The following is a 21,992-nucleotide window of genomic DNA, read 5'->3' on the forward strand; positions in this document are numbered from 1 at the left end:
TAGCCGCAGTTGTCGCATACGAAAATAGTGTATTGTCCTCCTTTGTAATCTCTTGTCTGAGACTTACACCTCTTCCAATTCCTGTTCAGCTCAGTCACATGACCCTGGGCCAGATCCTCAGAACTCAGGACCACACCCACCAGTTGGCTCAGCAGGCAGCAGACCCTCCCAAAGGTTCGTGAGCAAAGCTTGTAACAGAAGTAACTTAGACTGGCGTAAATTAAGGGACCCAGGTGGCGCTGTGGGTTAAACCACAGAGCCTAGGGCTTGCTGATCAGAAGGTCGGCGGTTCGAATCCCTGCGATGGGGTGAGTTCCTGTTGCTCGGTCCCAGCTCCTGCCCACCTAGCAGTTCGAAAGCACATCAAAGTGCAAGTAGATAAATAGGGAAGGCAGGAAGGCAAACGGCGTTTCCGTGTGCTGCTCTGGTTCGCCAGATGCAGCTTTGTCATGCTGGCCACATGACCCGGAAGCTGTCTGCAGACAAACGCCGGCTCCCTCGGCCTATAGAGCGAGGTGAGCGCCGCAACCCCAGAGTCGGACACGACTGGACCTGATGGTCAGGGGCCCCTTTACCTTTAAGTTACGTCAGCTTTATATAGCTCCCACTTACCCGGTGCTCTGGGAAAGTGGTGTTTGCTGCCTTGGTGCATCCACAGGCCATTCCCAGCCGCTATTTTTTACTCCCCACATCATTGTGGGACACTTGGCAACTTCCCTCTGGCCACGCTGGCTTGGTGCCCAAGACCTGTTTGAATGGGCCAATCGGTGCAGCTGGGATTGCGGGGCCATCTTGGGAACCGCAGTATAAAGGGAAGACTACGCCTAGACATCCTGCCAGGCATCGGAGTTCTTCGTGGGGTTCACCACCCACCAAGTTTGGTGGTGTTGGTGTTCTGCCTGAAGGGGAGTGGACAGTTCAGTGTGAGGATATAAGGTACATTTGATTTAAATCAAATGGATAGAAATCACAATTTAAATCATGCTATAAATCACTAGTCAGTAAGACTTGATTTAAATCTTTTTTTTTTTTACAGAAAGACTCATTCTTAGTGGTATAATCTTAATATTCCCAACCAGATGAAGGTTACATTTTTGGAATAATAAATTTTCAGAGTAGTTATATCGAAAATTTCTGATTTGGTTATACTATTAGAAATACAGTGGTACCTCGGTTTACAAACACAGTTGGTTCCGAAAGTCTGTACTTAACCTGAGCATCCATAACCTGAAGCGAACTTTCCCATCGAAAGTAATGGAAAGTGGATTAATCCGTTCCAGACGGGTCCGTGGAGTACTCAACCTGAAGCGTACTTAAGCCGAAGTATGAGTGTAATTCGTTCTGGAGGTCCATACTTAACCTGAAGCGTACTTAACCTGAAGCAAACTTTCCCATTGAAAGTAATGGAACGTGGATTAATCCGTTCCAGACGGGTCCGCGGAGTACTTAAACTGAAAGTACTCAAACCGAGGCGTACTTAAACCGAGGTATGACTGTACATAGAGACAGATAATTATGAAATTACTGTGAGGGTTAATAAGTTAACCGATTATATTGGGACAACTTTTCTGCTGTACTTTATCGGAAGGAGAAAAATAATAATTTCCTTAATAACAATTTAACTAAAACAATAACATTATAGCATATGTAGCCAAGTTTGTTAACTGATGTGGTTAAACGGTTTTTTTAAAAAAGAAAAGAAAGAAAGAAAAGAAAAAGTTTGAGCACACATGAAAAATTTGAAATAAATCCTTATTTTGACTACAATGTAACTTAAATAGAAAACTATCTTTAGAAAGATTTTTCCTCCTAACGCATTTTATTTTAATAATCTGATTTTTAAAAAATCCGATTTAAAAAAAAATCATTGATTTTTATCCACCCTGTTTGGTTGCTCTATTTGGGGCTAAGGAGGATTCCCCCCCCCCCCCGCAGACTAATTTCCGCCTGCCTCATAGCAAATGGCACAACTTTGGTGGATAAGTTGCATCCTTTTGCTGATTGGGTGCCCTATTAAAGCGGTCCAGCAGGGGTCCACATGGGGGCTGATCGGCCATAGCACCTACTAGTACATGTCAGGGGCGATCTCTCAACTCAGGTTTGACCCTACCTACTTTTCAACCAGCAGTCGGGCTGCTGGGTGCTGGATGCATACCCAATGCCTTGTCCCAAACCTACTTACATCTGCAATCAATAAAGTTGTGGCCGATTTCAACCAAATACAAATGTCATGTGTCTTATTTCTACAGTTCGCCCCTCACCGTGCTGCAGGCCTGGGCACGCAATGAGGCTTGCTCTGCAAGCCTATTTTACTTCCTCTTGTCAGCAACCTTCTCCTCCAACAGTTTCTATAAATTCAGGGCTATTTTAGGTAATGGCAATTTGTTGCTAAGTCTACTTAACAGGCAAAAGCAATCGGGTGAAACACAGGAGCTTCAGATCTTAAATCACATGGAAGTTCATAGGGCTGGTGGCACTTCCAAATGTTTTGGACTACAACTTCCACCGGTCAGCATGGCAGGACAAATGTATGGAGGGCACCCAGCTGCGGAAGGCTGCTCTGATCCAAGAACCAACAAAGGCCACTCTGACTTGCAATAAAGTCAGCGGGGAAAGGAGATCTCTCCTTTGACTGCATTAAATTTATCTCTTTAAAATTGGCTTGATTGAATCAAGAGCCGTTTGTCGCCCTCTGAAGAACTTCCTTTCCCGGATCCAGGGAGAAGAAAATGAGATGTCTTGCATTCCTCAAGCATAATTCACTGCCAATAAAACCCGAGATGTTTCGCGGCCATTCAAATTTCCACCTTGTAAACCTGGAAAACTGGTCCTCGTGCCCTATTAGTATACAATATAAGACTCCAAGTACGTTTTATAAGGTTAAGACTTTGTGCCATGTGGCAATGGATTAACCATTCTCTGCTCTGCCCATAAATTGGGGAGCAAAGGTGTTATAACATAGCAGAATGAGAGCAAGAGAGGGAGAAAAGAGAGAGAGCCCTTTCCTAAGTAAACCTTGGTTGGAAGTTGGACCAAACCGATGAGCTCATCCTTTCCTTCGGTTAAAAAAGAAAATGATCTATAAGCCGAAAGAATGGAAGAGAGTATTTGAAAAATGTTATGTAAATTTTCTTCTGCACTCTTTGCTAATAGTCCAGAAAAAAAGAGGATTGGGCTTATCATGGTCCTAATAGTAGCACACATAACACTAAATGAGACCAGAGGCTCAGCTTGTCCAGTATTGCTTGTTCACATGGACAGCTGACCTCCAAGATGGTCAAAGCTGAAGTGGAAGCAGCTCTCTATTAGGCTGGATGACGAGGGGTGGTGGGAGGCGAACCCCCCCCCAAGGGATATCCCAGAGGAGGAAAGTTCAGAGCCTGGGAATTGGTGGTGGGACACTGAGGAGAGGTCAGAGGGAGAAGGGTGGGAGGAAGTGTTGGAAGCTGAAGGGGCAACAGGGTTTAGTGAGCAGGAAGAGCCGGTGACAGGAAGTGGTTCAGACTCTAAGTCTGAAGCAGAGGAGGGGGATCAAGAGGCTGCTGAAGCATTAATAATAATAATAATAATAATAATAATAATAATAATAATATATTATTTATACCCCGCCCATCTGGCTGGGTTTCCCCAGTCACACTGGGCGGCTTCCAACAGAAATATTAGAATACACTTATTTCTTAAAGATTAAAAGCTTCCCTAAACAGGGCTGCCTTCAGATATCCTCTAAAAGTCTGGTAGTTTTTTTCCTCTTTGACATCTGGTGGGAGGTTGTTCCACAGGGCAGGTGCCACTACCGAGAAGGCCCTCTGCCTGGTTCCCTGTAACTAGGCTTCTCGCAGCGAGGGAACCACCAGAAGGCCCTTGGCACTGGACCTCAGTGTCCGGGCAGAGCGATGGAGGTGGAGACGCTCCTTCAGGTATACTGGACCGAGGCCGTTTAGGGCTTTAAAGGTCAGCACCAACACTTTGAATTGTGCTCAGAAACGTACTGGGAGCCAATGCAGGTCTTTCAAGACCAGTGTTATGTGGTCTCGGCGTCTGCTCCCAGTCACCAGTCTAGCTGCCGCATTCTGGATTAGTTGTAGTTTCCAGGTCACCTTCAAAGGTAGCCCCACATAGAGCGCATTGCAGTAGTCCAAGTGAGAGATCTAAGAAATCTCCCTCTTTGGGTGTGACAAGCTCCCCCTCCCCACCCTTCAAGAACCTGCAGGATAATGAGGAGAGCTGAACAGAGGCCAGAGTGTGCAAACACAGTTTGAGACAGATTGGGAAACATCCAGGAGAGTAGGAGCTTTAGAAAGCAGGCAGAGGTGTCAAAAGGTGGGTGCAGTGTGGCCCGGGTGCCACCTCTAAGGGGGGTGACAAAATGCTGTGCGGCTGTCAACCTGACCTTGCTCCACCACTGCGCGCCAGATGGCAAACCCTGGGCGCAATCGCCCCACCCCCGGGTGCATGGCATGTGCGCCGCCCCGGGTGCCAGAGCGGCAGGGACCTTCAACCCTGGCAAGTGCTTTATAGGTGCAAGACGTACTGGGAAGGGTTGCTGAGTTGCATGCCGTTTCCATGAATAAAAAGTCAACTTCACTGACAGCTGACTCTGTGTCTTTCTTGGTGACCTGCGTCTGACTCCCAGCCCTTACATCCTCTGATGCAAACCAGGAGCCGGCAACTGGAAGCCAGAGATAGCTAAAGGATGGGCAGAGCAATCCAAACTACAAGAAGCTAGGGTGATTTAAAGGTAAAGGGACCCCTGACCATTAGGTCTAGTTGCGGACAACTCTGGAGTTGCGGCGCTCATCTCATTTTATTGGCCAAGGGAGCCGGCGTACAGCTTCCAGGTCATGTGGCCAGCATGACTAAGCCACTTCTGGCAAAGCAGAGTAGCACACGGAAATGCTGTTTACCTTCCCACTGTAGCGGTACCTATTTATCTACTTGCACTTTGACGTGCTTTCGAACTGCTAGGTTGGCAGGAGCTGGGACTGAGCAATGGGAGCTCACCCTGTTGCGGGGATTTGAACCACCAACCTTCTGATCAGCAAGCCCTAGGCTTTGTTGTTTAACCCACAGCACCACCCACGTGGATTTACACGGGGGTAAATTATGGCAGTGTAACTTACCCCTTTTCTGAACTTAGTTCAGGAGCAGGGCTCAGCCTGGCAGAGGAAAAGTAAGCCATTGTCAAATTCTGTTTTAAAGAACAACATTGGGAATAGGGGTAAGTCTTCCCCCTGCCCTTCCCCCACAATGCCCCTTTACCCTCGCCTCAACTGAGCTGGTTTTGGCTGAGCTGGCTGAGTCCAACCAAGCCAGGATGGGAGACTTCAGCCAGCTCAGTCTGAGATTGACCTATTCCCACACATCTTGGGTTTGGCTTGCTTCCTATGTGAGCATCAGGCAAGAGTTGTTTCCACAGACCTTTTGGATACCAGATGTTCTATACTTTTCTAGCTATGTAGTTTTTATTTCGCTCCCCTCACTCAAAAGTCCCAGCTGCACTATACCTCCAAAGCAACATCTTACCACTTTAAACCGTCATGGCTTCCCCCCAGAGAATCCTGGGAAATGTAGTGTGTTAAGGGCACTGAGGGTTGTTTTGAGGTCCCTTATTTCTCCCCCAGAGCTAAAATTCGCTGAGTGGTCTAGCAAAGCAAAGCAAAGATGTTTATTCGGCTGTACGCCCATCATAAAACACAACACAACAAAACAAATCAAATAAAAACCGCAGACTCGTACAAACCACAGATAATATTCACAATTCACAGCTCACAAGGACAAATATTAACAATTCAAAAAACATATCTTGAAGGTTTAAGATTAAGATTAAAAATTTAGGCGCTAAACTAAAATCAATATCTGATATCATTAAAAAAAATTCTTATAACTATCAATAATCAGCTAACATTCCATTCCGTCTCTTGTACGAGAGGACGGCTGTTTAACAATGAATCTTTCTTCCCAGGGGACTCTGCAGATTGTAGCTTTGTGAGGGGAAAATTTCAAGTCCCTGCAAACTGTCCTGAGAATGCTTGTTAGAGCGAGGCCATGAAATTGTATATGTAAATATTTTTAAAGAAATAAGTGTTGTGCAAATATTGTCAAACAAACAAAGAAGTTCTAAATTAAGTTTATGGAATGAGCCTCATACAGAATGCTGAGATTTTCTGCATAGCCGTAGCAAAATCAAAATAGGCCCAGACTGTTGATTTACATTCTCTCCCACCTCGCCAAGTTTGTTAGCATTATTAAAAAAAAGAAAAACAAAATCTAACGGCTTAGGAAAAAACCATCGCCCCATATCAGAAAGATATAAAGTTTTGATGAGCTGTAATTGAAACCTGTGAGGCAGGTCTAAACCATCTGCCTCACTGCTTTAAAAGTACACCATGAGTTATCACCTCTTACTAATTGAAAAATTAATATTTCAGGCACCTCTTGGAAAGCAATACCTGTGATTTGGGCTGAAGCTCAGAAATTATAAGCCACAACAGCTCCAAAACATCCATACCAACATTCATCAGGGGGTTTAATTCAGGGTTCAAAATCACAGGGGAAGCTACTTTAGATTTCCTACACACACACACACACACACACACACACACACACACACACACAATTTGGAAGGGGGCTCAGGGGGCTTGCCTCCAGTCTCCCTGGTCACATGTAGGTTTTGCGTGCCGAGGCACCAAGAGGACCCCCCCCAATAACTCACACAGACACCATAATTTTTGTTAAGGTTTTTGGCATTAAAATTTGGCCACAACTTTTTTATTAAAATACAATCAAAATGTGAGTGGTTGCTTAGTCATTGGTTCCCAGCCATCTGTCTCCCACCTGGGACAGATCTGACTCCCTCTAGCCTAGTTGGGGAGTCAGTAAATAAGTAAGCACCCCCTGAGAGAGGACGGGGCAGGGGGCACAAGCCCTTCTTCTTGTCCTCACCCCAGATGCTCCCCGAGGCTCATGCGTGGTCCTGACCCCTAGCGGGGATAAACAGACAAACATGTAGAGCCCAGGATTCCTTTAACGGAATACTTCTATATGGCAGCAGCAATCACATGAGGGTCAGGCCCAGCCAAAATCCGTACCCCTCGGCCAATTTATTTGAACCAATGACTAACCGCAACCTTACAAGTTGTGACTAATTGCAGCATGGTAGGCAAAAGCCACCTGACAACAGCCAATCAGCCAAGTGGCAAAATTCCTACCAGGCCCCTGAATACAGGCGACCCCTAGACAGGCACTGCAAGGTCAAAGCAAAGGGGCCTAAAGAAAGCGGAGGGCGGGCGGGAGATTCCAAGCGAGCATCAAAGAGATAGCACAAACTGCTCCTTCGGTTTAAACATAGCAAGGGCTGTCAATCAACAAATTTCAACAAGCAAAAAACCCAGCAACAATCAAACCTCCAATCAAAGCCAAAGGTCATCCAAACAGACCCGCCCCCCAAAGCCCTGGGTCGTCTTGTTAGCCCTGCCGCAACCCATGCTCTCTCCTATGGAGAGAACCTGCTTTGCAGAATGCTCAAATACAGCTAAAACAGGAGTGAGGAACCTTTTTTTTTCAAATTCTCTTCAGGGCAACCCTCTTCAGGGTTCAATCCTACAGCATTTTCAGGTAGGGTAAGGGAGACCCATCAGAAATCCTGGCAAGACAACATTGAGTAAGGTGCACTAATGATCTGATCCATATCTCCTTCCCTAGAAATGTGAATTTCCCCCCTCTCTTTTAAGCTTCAGGCCAATGCCATCTGCTTTTGCGGAGGTTTTAGTGGGAGTTCCCACTAAAACAGGGACCCAGGTGGCGCTGTGGGTTAAACCACTGAGCCTAGGGCTTGCTGATCAGAAGGTCGCCGGTTCGAATCCCTGTGACGGGGTGAGCTCCCGTTGCTCGGTCCCAGCTCCTGCCAACCTAGCAGTTCGAAAGCACGTCAAAATGCAAGTAGATAAATAGGAACCGCTACAGCGGGAAGGTAAACAGTGTTTCCGTGTGCTGCTCTGGTTCACCAGAAGTGGCTTTGTCATGCTGGCCACATGACCTGGAAGCTATACGCCGGCTCCCTCAGCCAATAATGCGAGATGAGTGCGCAACCCCAGAGTCAGTCACGGCTGGAAATAATGGTCAGGGGTCCCTTTACCTTTACCTTTTAGTGGGAGTTAAAGTTTTGTTCCGCCCCAGTTTTTATGCTGCATTCTTGTGACCCAATTCTTGGCTTTATTAGTGTATGAAATTGATTTTAGGACTTTTTACTGTTTTTGTTGTGTTCTCGGAAGCCACTTTGCGTTCAGTTCATAAAGAATAGCAGAGTGCAAATTTCTGAATGAATAAATGCCTAGTGAGCTGGGAGGGTGTGATTGGCCCAAGGTCACCCAGTGAATGGAGAAATGGAGAGCCGAACCTTGGTCTCTCAGGTCCCACTCTAACTAGTGGGCAGCACATTAATTCTCAGTACTGGGCAGGGACCCTCCAGATGTTCTTGGACTATGATTCTCATCATCCCTGACCATTGGCAATGCTGACTGGGGCTGATGGGAGTTGTAGTCCAACGCCATTGGAAGGGTTGCAGTTTCCCTATCTTGGACATAGAGAGTTTCAGTCCTGCTGACATTTTTAAAAAAAGCATTTCTGTTGGCTGATATCTAGTAGTGGACTTCCCTACTAGATATATTCAGTATTACAGTGGTACCTCAGTTTAAGTACACAGTTGGTTCCGGAAGTCTGTACTTAACCTGAAGCGTACTTAACCTGAAGCAAACTTTCCCATTGAAAGTAATGGAAAGTGGATTAATCCGTTCCAGACAGTCCACTGAGTACTTAAACTGAAAGTATTCAAACCGAAGCGTACTTAAACAGACGCTTTTTTTTAAGCCCCAACCCATGTTTAACCACCTCCTCTAATTTTGTTTTAATCCTGCACTTATTTAAAAGTTCAGTATTATTATTCCATCTTATTCTTTTATCCTTTCTTTGTAAACTGTTTTGGGGAAGACTTGCTGGATAGACAGAGGCATTATGCATAAATAAGAATGTGTGATATGCAGTGGCCTGTCTCCACCAGGAGCCATAAGTTTAGTATTGTGGGTCCAATTTTATGCAGGTCCCTTCCGGTTGAGGTACCTCTCTGTTGAATGCCCAGCACCTACCGAAGACTTAAAAATAAATAAATCAAGCAGGCATTTTATAGTTTTAACTGAGGTTTTCAAAATTATTTTTGTACACCACTTAGACACACATGTGGCATGTTGACTGCCAAAATAAAAAAGAGGTATATGGACTGTTTGAATTATGGTGCTGGAGGAGACTCTTGAGAGTCCCATGGACTGCAAGAAGACCAAACCTATCCATTCTGAAGGAAATCAGCCCTGAGTGCTCACTGGAAGGACAGATCGTGAAGCTGAGGCTCCAATACTTTGGCCACCTCATGAGAAGAGAAGAATCCTTGGAAAAGACCCTGATGTTGGGAAAGATTGAGGGCACTAGGAGAAGGGGACGACAGAGGACGAGGTTGTTGGACAGTGTTCTCGAAGCTATGAACATGAGTTTGACCAAACTGCGGGAGGCAGTGCAAGACAGGAGTGCCTGGCATGCTATGGTCCATGGGGTCACGAAGAGTCGGACACGACTAAATGACTAAACAACAACAAATATGGACTGGGAGGAACCCCAGCCCAAAACTGCTGCCGGTTAGTGCAGGCTAGATAGACCAATGGTTTGACTTGGTATAACAATTTATTATACAGTACTTTGGAGATGTTCTGTGGACAGGGGAGTAGGTAGATGGGCCAGGAAGCCTATGGATCATTGCCAGGCTGCTGACATTTCACAAATAATTTGCTGGTGGGAGCCTAGATCTTAAGTAATCAAAAAGCGCCACTCTCGCCAGATCGTGAACTTTTGTTGCAGGGAGAGAAAGAGGATGGAACCAGCTGGCTCCGCTAGTAAAGGCTGAAAGGGTGCCAAGACTCTGTTGCCCAGAGATCTAGAAAGACAAGTTGTTCTCCAAAAATGCCTTCATCAATTTATCACTTCTTGTAAGCGCTAAGGAAATCTGATGAAATGCAGAATATTGCCCAACAAAAATAATGATTTTTTTTTTAAAAAAAGCATTTCCCCTGCAACCCTGGCTTCATCCTCAGATTGAATCAGATGTGATGATGTTAGAGAATTCATAATCATCAGAATTTTCTGACTTTTGCTTTGGGTTTTTTTAAAAAAATTAAAAACAGGCACTGGGTGCTTTGATTTTTATTTGGAGCAGAGGTGCTGGGAGATGTTTAACCCATGCCCCCTGCATGTCACTTTCCTAATCTGAACAAGGGACAGGATTACGAACACCATTCTGGTGTCTGTGTTCCACCCACCGCCTCCAGTAGGGCAGTCTTACGAGGGAGCCAATCGAATCAGCGAAAAGGAGCCTTCCAAGTGTTTTGGACTGCAGTTCCCAGCAGCCTCGTGATTAACCAAAAGGTCCTTCCTATTAACAGGGTTTCTGATCATCCCCCATGCCTCAGCGCCAGTTTTATCACACAGCCATTCAGAACTGGCATCTTAGATTCCATCAGTTTAGGAGGATCTTTAGCCTCCCTGTGTATCATTTCACTCTTCTTTATACTGAGCATCATCTGATGTTTCGTTGCCCATTCAGGGATTTTGTAAGGATTGTCACTGCCTCTTTGGAATGGCCCTCTCCTGAATAATTTGTACCATTCGCAAACTTGGCTACCTCATTATTCATCCGTGACTCTGGCTCATCTTATATGTATGAACTGGCCTGGCATTGGATGAATGTATTATATAAATAGCTCATAACAGTTGCATTTCGAGCAAATCTGGAATTCATTCTTTTTATTTTATTTTAAACAAAGATAATGATTTTGGTTGCCTGTAGGTTTTATTCCTTTAAATGTGTTTTTTTTATATATAAAAAAATGCCATCCGACATGCAACTATGAATACTGTATGAATGAACAGAATCAGCAGGGCAACAGGAATTGGGAGTTTAGGTCTTGCTTCAGCTGCCATCTCCTGTACAAATTAAAACTGATTGTCCCTGTGATGATGCACAACTAAATATTTAAACATCCGACATGGGAATTGGAAACAGATGAAGCAGAATTCACTCAAGTCACACACAGCAACTTTCTGTCTTAGGAGTCTTTGGGCCTAATTAAGTGAATTATCATTAATGAGTATACAAATGTTATTCTCTATATGCTCCACGTTCGGTTATAGACACAGGAGGCAAACAAAATGACTAAGGAAAAATAACTTTAAAACCTAGAACCCTATATAAAAGAAGGGGTTAATTTGTAACTACGTAGGCCTAGTTCAAACTCCTGCTTGTCCAACCACACCCCTCCAGGAAAAACCTGCTCTTTACAGCTGAATTTGAATAAACGTCAATCAGGTTTTATGTGGACTAACGTTTGCAGGAAAGAGTGGGTTTCACCAAGCAAGGGACTAGCGGAAGTGGGGATGAGCCCTTAAACAGCCCCATTCTTCTATTATCATGGATGGGCAACCAGGTGTTGTTGAACTACAGCTCCACTCATCCCTGGCCATTGACCAAGCTTACAAATTAGGTTTCCTGGGGTGGTGGAGCTGCTTTTCAGCTATGAACGCCATTGGAGGCACCCAGCCGAACATCAGTATGTGTTTGTACAGCCCCCAAACTCACAAATCACGCTATCCATTTATAATTCTTTTTTGTTTGTTTGTTTGTTTCTTAGAATTCCCAGGCAGCTCTGGGTAATTTCTGCTAGTCTTATATAATAATGCCTTCTAATCTAGTTGCAATCCTTACAAATGTGGGTTCCCAGAGGCATACTTGGATTCCAGATTATCAAAAGACCCTCAGAAGTTTGTATATATTTAGTCTGAAGACCTAAAGCAGCTGTGTTGGCTTATATCATGTTTAAATACTGTTTAGAAAGGTGGGGCAGGGAGAGAGAGAGAGAGACTTAAAAACAACCCCGAGCTTTCTTTGCTTATAAGCAAATGATTGGGTCTTTCAATGAGGAGATTAGTGCACTGAACCATCCATAATATAGGCTTCATTTGCCACTCTTACACGAGAGGGAACTGGAGTATGAAGTTATAGCAAGGACTTAAACAACCTTTAAAACTTAATGAGGGGTGCCCAGATTTGCCTGCGAAAAAAAGATTATCGGACAAAACTGGACACCTTCCTTCTTCATTCACGTTCCATTTCCATTACTCATTGTCCTCGTTCTTGCAGTCGATGGTTTGTTAAGCCACATTGCCTAATGTCAGGGAAGGGTGGGGGTGTGTATGGTGGGGTTACCTGTTAACCCCCCCCCCCAATATTCTGACTGACAGGGAACATGTCAGACCAATACTTGACAATCAAGCCACCTTTCCACACTTAAAATGGCCTTGACAAAATGGCCCCCATGGTACCTTCTATGTGGTACTGGATCCACATACTTTCCATAATTTCAGAAGTTAAAAGACGGGCACTTTTCTAACACAGAGGGAGACACAAGAAACTAACTTAATTTGTGGGGTATAGTTTGTAGAAGCCAATCCTGGGCCTGTGAGACTTGCTCTGCCCATGTTAATAACATACCATGAGAAGCCAGTGGGCTGGTTCAGATGTAATGTCAAACCATGGCTGGGCACTTTCTGCTCAAGCCTTATGCCCATTCCATCCATCCCTCCCTCCCTCCCTCCCTCCCTCCCTCCCTCCCTCCCTCCCTCTCAATTGCTCAGATTCCCTCCTTTAATTCCAGTTTCATTACAAACCAAAGTTTACCATTTTGTCCAGCTGGTGTCCATCGGGACAGGTATGGCAGAAGGCAGTGAAGGCAACAGGAGGTGGAGTCAGTGCCATAGGCGCCAACTCCATAGGGCTGAGGGGGTCTTCAGCTCCCCCAACCCCAGCAAAGTCTGTTGTACACCTTACACCTTTTGGGACACCTTCTTATTCTAGCTGTATACGTCAAACACATTTCACAAGGACTTCTGTCACTAGGTCTCCCCAAACCTTCTGGATTCTGCTCCTATAATGAGCCATGGAGCAGGGGGACATGGCCCACGACATACCGAAGGACAATATCTCTCCTTAGCCAGAAGTCTCTGCACCAACGTTTCACTCCAAGGACCAGAAATTTTGTTCTCAAGCATTAGCAAACTAACTGTATTCACTCTTCCCTGAAAATAGACAATTCGCAGGGTTCCAATGTTATGTTTGATTCTGAAATTCTATGCAGCCATTTCAGGTCACCCTTTAACATGGAGCAGTGATCATTTAACATTATACTTGGGGCTGAATTAAGCTATGCCTGGTATAACTCTAGACCCTGAAGGAATCCTGAAGTGCAGTCTATTCAGGCCACGAGCTTGCCGGGTTCAGTTAGATTGCTTCATGCCTTCAACACTGAGCCTGACTTCCTAGTTCCTGGCAGCTACATCTAAAATTTAAAATTGCCTTGGGATTGCAATCATTGCAGCAGCACACACACACACACACACACACACACACCATTCTTGCAATCTTGTGTTCGGCTATTAGAAGCTCACAGTACACAGTGCTTATATAATGACAAAAATATATCAGTATCACAATCTAACTGCTCAGTGTCGCCACTTCCACCATGTAATATTATTAATCAAGCTTTGGATCAGATATTTGTACATATTGAGGGCCCAACTAGAAATGATATTGCAAATGATATTTGCATTTGATTTGTTAGAAAAACAAAATAGCATCATGTGTGGTGGTAGCGGTGGGAATTAATTGGGATTGTAGCAGATGTGGGAGAACAATAATTTTATTATTTATATCCCACCCACCCAGCTGGGTGACCCTTTGCTCCCTCCTATGGTCCCGAGGCAAAAGCCCTTTGCTAAAGCTGTCACTCACATTGGGAAGAATTAGGCTGTTGGCATCACCAAGCATTCCTCTCAATACAAATGCCAGCTTCAGAGGAGGGATTTTCCTCAGGACTGCAGCAGGGGAGTCATAGAATCATAGATTCTGAAGGGACCACGGGGGTCATCTAGGAATGAACGCATCTTTTGCCCAGAGTGAGGCTCAAACCCATGACCCAGAGATTAGCAGCCTCATGACTGAAGAAAGGGCTACGTTTCGCTTCCATGACTGCTGCAATTCTGAGAATTATCTGCCTCCTCAAACTGCACATGCTATTTGCATTTTCTAAGCCCTGCACATTATGGGCAAAGATTCATTTAATGCCATGTTGAGTTTGCTCTTAAAGGGGAAGGTGTGTGTGTGGGGGGGGGTCATTATAACATAAAGTTATTGGTTTTTACCTCAGTATGTATGGGGACTGAGGTGCTGTTTGAAGTGTGGAAGGGCTTCACCTTAGGGGTGAAGAAACTTTATTTCAGCCGGAGGGTCACATTCCCTCCCGAGCAACCTTTGAAGGGTCATATGCCAGAGGCAAAAATGGGTGGATCAAGAAATGCAAATGTTACCTTTGAACAGTAGGCTAGTTTCCACGCGCACTCTTCATGCTTCTTTCTCTCCTCCATCCAGGCAAGCAAAAGCCACTCAGTGTGATCTGGGACCTGTGAAGGGAGTGGCCTGAGGAGAGTTCTTCTGAGGGCCAGGCAGAGAGGCCATGGGGGCCACATTCAGGCCCCTGACCTGAGGTTTCCCCAGACCTGCACTGCCTGCTGTTGCTGCATTCATTTACGCTGCAATAGCTTGTCCACCAATTCAGAAGCCCCAACCAACTGCATTTATTGCTAAAGATCTGAGGAAAAGCATATAGGCCAACACCTCTGCAGCTGCAACAGGTAAAAGGCAGAGTAGGGATTCATGAAACCCTTTCTGTGATCTCTGGCAATTTCACGTCACCATTTTAAAATCCATTCTGTCCTGTTTCTTGCACGAATCTCTGGTGTTTGTATGTTTTAAAAGATCTATATGAATTTAAATTGATATTTCATAGAGTCATAGAATCATAGAGTTGGAAGAGACCACAAGGGCCATCCAGTCCAACCCCCTGCCAAGCAGGAAACACCATCAAAGCATTCTTGACATATGCCTGTCAAGCCTCTGCTTAAAGACGTCCAACGAAGGAGACTCCACCACACTCCTTGGCAGCAAATTCCACTGTTGAACAACTCTTACTGTCAGGAAGTTCTTCCTAATGTTTAGGTGGAAGCTTCTTTCTTGATATTTAAATTCCTATTTTAATGAATTCTATCCCAAATGCTGCGCCCCCCCCCCCCACATGCTCTGCATTTTGGTGTGTGTTTTGAGCCAGGATCTGTAGCACAAAACTGAAAAATCCCAAGCATAATTGTGCTGAAATCTATGGTCGGGAGGTGCAAATTAGAATAGATTGCCTAAAAAATGTGGATCAAATGAAATCCCCCTCCATCCTGACTGCAGGGTCATAGAGTTAGCTGCTAGAGACCCTGGAGTAGGAGGTGAGCCTTGAAATATGGGGGTACTAACAACTCCCTATAATAAAAAATGTTAACAAGCCACAACTCTAAAGTTGGGGCAAGGAAGCTGTGGCCCTCTAATGGTCACCCTCCACAATGACAGTGTTCAATCTCTACTGTAGACGTATTGTGCCTCTGAATACCAGTTGCTTTGAACTGCAGGTAGGAGGAGCACTCTTGCTCTCAGCGTGTGGGTTTCCCACAGGCATCTGGCCAGCTCCTGTGAGAACAGGATGCTGGACGAGATGGGTCATTGACCTCCCATCAGCCCTAGCCAGCATGGCCAATGACAATGGATGGTGGGAGTTGTAGTCCAGCAACATCTGGAGCACACAACTTTGGACAGGGACAAAACAGGAATCGCAACTTTTCACGGACAGAAACATGAGAACAGAAGGACTCCTGTTGGATGGCCTGCACTTTCCATTGTCAGCTCTAGCTTTGCTTCCTCCCCTGAGATGATCTTCAGTCCATTTTTTGCTGGATGCAGAGCAATAAGAGATCAGAAAACAGTGGTGACTCTTTTGCCTTGCTTTGAGGTCAAGCTTATTCCTCACTATAGAGACTTTTTGTGTGAAAAACACACCATTATATTATCTGCAGCTCTTCTGCTGTTCTGTGGATGAGCTTGGCTCATGGTGCTATTTGGGAGCACAGCATCTTTTGGAGTTAACTGTGGAGGAAAGGCTATTGTGCCTAAGCAACATGTATCCGTCCAAATCTAAACCCACAGTGCTTTTTTCATTGACATATAAGGCAAGGCCCAGCCACCTCAAAACTAAACAAACCTTTTTCCAAGGAACTTACATTTAAGGCCTGCTCCAGCAAAGTGCAGGGAATAAGAACGTAAATAGTTTTATATTTCCCTTGTACTTATCTGTCCAAATAGCACGCTCTGCTTTGCACCCTGGATACGAACAGCTGCACAGCATTACAAGGAAACAGCAGATAATTACATAAGATGACTTCAGGTTGGTGGGTTTTTTGTTGTTGTTGTCCGTTTGCTTAAGATACATGGAGGGGGGCAAGATATGAGAAGATGCACTATATGAATTTGAGGAGGAAAGAGGAGAGGAGAGGCATTATGTCAGTTTATCTGATGTTTATCCAAAAATGTTTTGTTGCTGTTGCAGCTTTGTTTTTGATTTGCCATTGAAACTTCCCCTCGGGCAAAATCTTGAGGTGAATTTGTAGGTTCCTGCTTGGAGCATTCTGAAAGAACTCAGGCGAGACTAGCGATATTTCCCGAGGGAAGTTTCTTGTAAAACCAGAGGGGGCAAAAAAAAAACCCACAAAAAAACAAAGAGCCCTGAAGATGCGCAGATGGAACACAGCTTCTTATGATATTCCCCTCCAACCAGGAGATTCTGTGGAACATCTGGCAAAGAAAGTGCAACCAGAATTTTAGGATACTAAACACAAGAAGCTGTCTTCTACCGAGTCTGCCAACAGGTTCTTCTAGCCCAGAATGTCTTCAATGGTTGATATGATGAAAGATTGGTTGGTATGATGAAAGATTAAGAAATGGGTCCCTAGATATATGTTTGGGTTAAAAGTGGGTCTTGGGTTTGAAAAGGTTGAGATACCTGGATAGTCAACTCTGACTGGAAATGGTTCTCCAAGGTTTCAGGTAAGGGTCAAACACAAGGGTAAAGAGTTGAGTCTTAAGCTTTCGCCAAAAGCTATATAACAAAGATATCCGATGCCCCTCTGTGGGAAGGAAGTTCCATAACTTAGGAGCTGCCACAGAGAAGGCCCTCTCCTGGGCCAACACAGGGTCCCCTTAAAAAAGGAATCAATATCTCTTTACTCTTAAGGAAGCCTTCACTACACAACACCACCATCTTACTTTCAGACAGAAGAAGCCGAACTCTTGTTATCTTCCTTGCCAGTGGAAGGCCAAAAGCAATGGGTTGGAATGAAAAATTCAGGCCACAACTTACCAGAAAGTAAACCCCTTCGAACAGAATGGGACTTACTTCCGAGTAAGCATGCCTAGAGCTGCATTTTAAGTATCAACTTAGCACAGTGTGGATATTGTCACCTAAAGATAGACTATTGGATTCTCATATCATGAATGTCAATAGCCTGTTTGTTTGCCTTTCAGCATTTGGAAAAGAAACCATCAACTTTGTATGCATTCCATACTGAGAAATTAACACTGGAACACAAATACTTCTGAATTATTATTTTATTAAATATGACTTGAGATGGATCAGGCGATAAATGTCTCCTCCCTTGTAATCAATAGTGTTCTAATTTCGTGCTTGTTTTCCATGAATTTCTGCCAATTTTCAATGCTTTTCAAGCTCATTGTACATAGCCTGGAGGGACTTTGCCACGCCCCATGTAAAACCAAAGGGAGCAGTAAATACAGTACACTGAATATACAGCAGATGACTCAGACTAATTTGGATACATGCCGCTTGATTCTACTCTTCTTCTTTTTTCCATATTCAAAGCTCTCATCCCATATTTTTCTGCTCCAAGGAGGAAGAACAGTAATGCGCTACAACACAGAAGCACATGCGCAGCAAGCAATCAGCTTGTAACGCAAAATAAAAGACACCTGAATTCTTTTTCTAACCCTGATACCAAATTCTGCCGCTGTGGAAGTGGGGGGTTGTTCTACAGCCTGGTGAGCTCATCGACACCATCAGAGGGTTCACACTATTTCACATTCACATTATTCGTGTGGCTGGTGCAAGCCCATTTGTCTCTGCTCTGACGCCTGGCCACTGGCTCTTTTTAGAGCCAGACAACAGAATGTGTAGGATTCCTCTACGTCTCTTGTTTTTCTTTAATTAATTACAAGCATGCATGTGGAGGGGGATTGTTTCTGGGATTGCTGTGTGCGGGAAGGGGAGGTTTAGTAAAAGAAAGAGCTCCCCTCGACGCCAATTGAAAGTGCTTTCCTAATCTTGGTGGGGAGGGGGATTCCACATCACAGCTGGAGTGGGAAGTGGACGAACCTCCTCTCCCCGTGCCCTGTGATCCCGGCAACAATCCCACCCCTGCAATTAATTAAAGAAAAACAAGGGATGCAACTGCAATGCTATGCAGTAGGCGCAATGTGTCATTTGGCCGTCAGACCCCCATCTTTAACGCTGACCTCACTTGCCCCTGACAGCTGGTGCAAAAGGAGGCGAGAAAACGCTTTATTAAATGCTTGCCCTGAAATGGTCCTTCAGTGCGAAGTCTCTTCAAATCCTTACCATGTTTGAGAAGTCCATTGCACAGAAGAAGGCAGCTAATGCATCAATATTATTCCTCGTTACAAATTAACTCAAGAAGTCAAGCGTAAGACAATTGCAAAAAAAGGGGGCCATTCGGAGGTGCCCCTCATCATCCAGGGCTTTAGAAATAACACAATGTGCAAATGTTTGCTGGGTTTATTCTGAAGTCTTTCATGATGGCGAAGTTTAGCATGCCAGAGTCTGTTTTAAGTTTTATGTTTTATGTTCCACCTTTTACTTTAAGATGTTAATCAGTTACCAGTTTCCCTTTCATCTCCACTTCCTTTCTTCTCGGTCATCACATGTTCTCCACAACTGGCCGGTTTGCATGAATGGCCTGTTTCACTAAACATGTTATCATCTTCCTTGCCACCTCCGCCTCCATCCTATTTATTTATCCTAGGACTCTCAGATTTTTGTTTTAATTCAGTTAAGCTGCAGTAGCATTGGATCACAAATGATTATGCATTTAAACACATTTCTTTACTGCTTAATATATATATATATATATATATTAAAAAATCACTAAGTGGTATACAAAAATACAGCAATAAAGCAGTATCACAAAAAGAGAGATAATATAAAAATAACAGGATCCAATTTTATGGATCATGGAAAGGTTAGGAGGGAATGATATGTCTTTACAAGACAACTGGTGATGCTTCATATATGGCAGGGGCAATGGTAGAAAGTGCCTGTTGGTGGGGCCATTGCCCTGTGATATTCTGTAGGCTATAGTGCCATGAGTAAACTTTCCCTAGTCGATATACTGTGATATACTCTTGAAAGACCTACATTGGCCCCCAGTACGTTTCCGAACATAATTCAAAGTGTTGGTGCTGACTTATAAAGCTCTAAATGGCCTTGGTCCAGTATACCTGAAGGAGCATCTCCACCCCCATTGTTCAGCCCGAAATGCTGAGGTCCAGCGCTGAGGGCCTTCTGGCTCCTTGGCTTCTTGCAGCGAGGGAACCGCCAGAAGGCTCTTGGCACTGGACCTCAGTGTCCGGGCAGAACGATGGAGGTGGAGATGCTCCTTCACCTTCTGAAGGAGACCATTCCACGGTTGAACAGCTCTTACCACCAGAAGGTTCTTTCTAATGTTTAGTTGGAATCTCCATTCTGGTAACTTGTGACAGCCCTTCAAGATATTTGAAGATGGCTATCTTCTCTTCTCCAGGCTAAAGATGCCCAGCTCCCCCAACATTGCTCATATGGGAGGTTTTGTGGATCCTTTACCATCTTGTTCTCCCTCCTTTGACGATGTTCAATGAACCCAAGTTTTATTTATTCCACTCTACTGAAAACAGAAATGAAAGGGTCACCACGTTCCATTTCAGGAAAGTATAAGCACTGAAGATGCAAGCCCTCGCGCATGTGTTGTGCTTTACATGTGTGCACCGATCTCCCAATTATGTCCGCTAAAACGAAATAAACATCTCAAGCTTGAAAACCCATGTGCAACCAAAACAATGGCAGGGTCCATCAAGAGGGTAGCGCTAGAATGGCATGATCAAAATACATTAGGAAGATGATTGTTTACAGTCATAGACTTTCATCTTTCCTAGCTTCCTCCCCCCAAAATAAATAAAAATCCTCCTATTGTGCCATTTGCTAACTTGACAGCACTGTTGTTTGGCAGACGGAGACTTCTCTACAGTCACGGAACAATGCGCAAGGGTGCATTTGTTGAACAGCATATGGTACATTTTCTGCACCACTGGGTGTGAAGAATTTGGGAGCAATGCAGACTTTCTACCGATTTTCTTCAGATTTGACTAAACAAATACAGATACATGGCACATGCTTTCTCTCTTTGTGCGTCGCTGGTGCATAGAGCTAAGCCAGCCATTTGCAACCGCCAAGATCCTCCTGAGCTGGCCATCTATCTCAAGTGCGGAGCCATGGCCACAGTTTTGAATTGGTCCGTTCATCTTATTTAAATATTTCTGGCCCGTCTTACAGCCCAAAGGATCCTCAAGGGAGCTGATCCATAAATTATTGTGTAATCAAACCGGATTAAGCGCATGCAAAACCATCCCAGCAAACACGGAATCACCAAAAATGAATAATCATAGCTCATCTTAAGTAGGTTCAGCTTTAAATGTAAACCGAATTGAATCCCTACCGGATCACCACACCCCTTATTTCAGCCCCTCCCCTTTATGGGTGTGGGGAGGGATCTTTTCATCTGAATTAGAGTTTATGTGCATCAATGCCTATGCAATTCAGCCCCAGTCAAGTGATCTCTGTATCCCCTTTATGTTAAAACAGCAAATGGATGAATGAGGTCTACTTGCTTGGGCATTTGCATACAAAAATTGTTGTTCACATTAACACCTGTGGTGGTTGCAGCTTAACTCTTTAGATGAAGCTATGATCATGTAGGCCTGACACAGGCATGACATGAGTGCCTAGCTAGAATTAAAAGTGAAAAGACGAGACATGGGTGTGTGTTTTGGGGCTTAATTTATCCTAAGTTGCTCTTTCTCATCTATACATCTCATTGGCCAAGACTCTGGAGAATTGACCTTTCAATGAAGGGGGAAAGTCTTTTCTTCAGATGATGCTCCTGTAAATTTCCTCCAGTTTCCTGCACATTCTACCTTCTGGAGAAGCATGTGGGTTTGCGGGGTCCTTTCCCTTTCATTTCTGAAAGTGTTCTCTCACCACTTTTTAATAGACGCCCGGGAGAGACTGGAGATCCTCGGCTTATGAACTCTGCAAATTATGCAAGACTCCTCTCAAAAAGAGGACACAAGCAGATAACAGATCTGCATCATTTTTGCATATGCTGATTTACATGTAGAGATGCAAATAATTGCTGTGATTTAAATGGAAGTGCAATATGCCTCATTGTTGTTTTGGACCCCGTGACCAGATACACTGTGTGCCTGCTTACTCTGTTACCCAGTTACTCTTGATGGGCAATGTCAAGGACTCTGAACATAAGAACATAAGATGATCCTGCTGGATCAGGCCAAAGGCCCATCTAGTTTTGTATCCTGTTCTCACAGTGGCCAACCAAATGCCTTTGGGAAGCCCACATGTAGGATAGGAGTGCAACAATGCTCTGATCACCTGTGATTCCCAGCAATTGGTATCTCCTTCTCCTTCTCCTTCTCCTTCTCCTTCTCCAATCACTCGTAGCCGAGTAAGATTGTCTTCCATAAACACGCTTTTAACAATGAGTCCGTAAGTGACTGTGGAGGCCAATTCTGGATCCACAGGTCCTTCCACAGTGGGGACATTGGTTTCCAGGGGGCAGTTGAACAAGGTGTGGATTTGCCAAGCGTGCCTTCCTCTTAGCACGTTTCT

The 21,992-nt window shown here is 44.5% G+C and overlaps 1 long non-coding RNA gene across 1 annotated transcript; it reads left to right on the forward strand.

Moving 5' to 3' along the window:
- Positions 1-16,080: 16,080 nt before the first annotated feature.
- Positions 16,081-18,347, forward strand: LOC148684660 (uncharacterized). The gene is made up of 2 exons (XR_015945921.1): positions 16,081-16,409; positions 17,546-18,347. It is a non-coding gene; the product is annotated as an uncharacterized LOC148684660 (long non-coding RNA).
- The last annotated feature ends 3,645 nt before the right edge of the window (positions 18,348-21,992 follow it).

This window comes from Zootoca vivipara, chromosome 9, assembly GCF_965207765.1.
Source record: "Zootoca vivipara chromosome 9, rZooViv2.hap1.1, whole genome shotgun sequence".
Taxonomy (NCBI): domain Eukaryota; kingdom Metazoa; phylum Chordata; class Lepidosauria; order Squamata; family Lacertidae; genus Zootoca; species Zootoca vivipara.